Source organism: Schistocerca gregaria, unplaced genomic scaffold (assembly GCF_023897955.1).
Source record: "Schistocerca gregaria isolate iqSchGreg1 unplaced genomic scaffold, iqSchGreg1.2 ptg001169l, whole genome shotgun sequence".
NCBI lineage: Eukaryota > Metazoa > Arthropoda > Insecta > Orthoptera > Acrididae > Schistocerca > Schistocerca gregaria.
This window is the reverse complement of record NW_026062500.1, coordinates 27,501-28,959: the sequence shown is the minus strand read 5'-3', so window position 1 is coordinate 28,959 and position 1,459 is coordinate 27,501.

The window sequence follows — 1,459 nt, the reverse complement described above, 5'->3', positions numbered from 1 at the left end:
AACCCACGTTGTCCCTTAACCTAACCCACGTTGTCCCTTAACCTAACCCACGTTGTCCCTTAACCTAACCCACGTTGTCCCTTAACCTAACCCACGTTGTCCCTTTGCCTAACATAGTTCACTGCTCGGAATCTCTGGTGTCGTTGTTATCCTCATGTAGATGTCTTGCGAGTGTTGCTTACTTTCCACATATTCCTGCTATCCACTGTCAATTGTACTGCAATAGGACTATATCGCCGACCCCCCCCTCCCCCCCCCTCTGTCCCCCTCTGTCCCCCTCTTTGTGTCTCTGTCCTCTCAAGCTGGTCGGTCTGGCGTTTGAGTGTTAAATGAGCCTCGCAGCTGTTCAGTTGCATTCAGATGTCGACGCCCTCAGTGTACGTCGTGGTATGGTCTGTGTCCATTGTCCGCTGATGTCGTACGCGTAACCCACACGCTGTACCGATCATCGGTCGTTACGTACAGAGTGAAGTAGTGTGATACGTGTGACCGTACGCTGGCTGTGCCCAACGGTGTCGAATCTCAATTTCCATATGTTGTGCTTGATGCTACTTGTCTCGTCTCCCAATAACAGCTAGGTTGCACTGTGGTACGCCGTAGAGGCGTGTGGGAGGAACGTACGAACGCATTGTATGTCACCCTGGGTCGCTGGGGGTGGTGGTGCGGTGAGTCAGGTCAGGTCAGGTCAGCGTGAGCCGTCTGATGTAGTGACGCGTGTATTCCGACTTTGTCGTATTGCCTCACACAAAGTGCTACCCTGGTGGACCGCGTTCCATATCTGGGACATGCCGCAGATGCCGGTTGACAGTGGATCGCGGAAGGTACATCGCATACGTGCGCGGGCCACCTTCCACGTGTTCTCTTCTGCACATGTCGCAGTGTGTATGTGGTCTGATGTAGCGTGTCGTGACACATGACATCCTGGCATGCAAGAATTGTTGAATTCGCAAATGTAGGTGGACATCTACGTTTACTGCCCAAGATACGCAAATGAACTGGAAATCCGTTGTTGAGCGGTTGTTCACGCTGGAGGTGAATCTGTGATGGCGACGATCGGTACAGCTATTAACCGGTTGTTTCAGCGGTACCCGCCACATCCACACGCGTGACTAGGCCCATGTGGGTATGAAGCGATACGCGGCGGTGGCTTGGTGGGACTGTTCCCGGCCGGTGAAGGGGGGCCGCCCGGCGTGTTGGCCGCGCGCTGCGTGGGCGCACGCGCAACAGGCGGCTGGTGGGGGGCGCCGAGTGGCAGGAGCGCCAGCCGACGGGCCCGGCAGGCGGCGCAGCTACGCTGCGGCGCACCCTGCACGCGGCGCCTGGCGGCCAAAGTTGGTTCAGCCGAGCCCGGTGCGAAGCGCGGTGGACATCTGCAGTGTGCTGGTCTGATTGAGGACTGTGTGCGTTGAGGATGCGCCGCCGCCTGGCACTCGGCGCCGCGACGCCGTCTGCTGCTCGG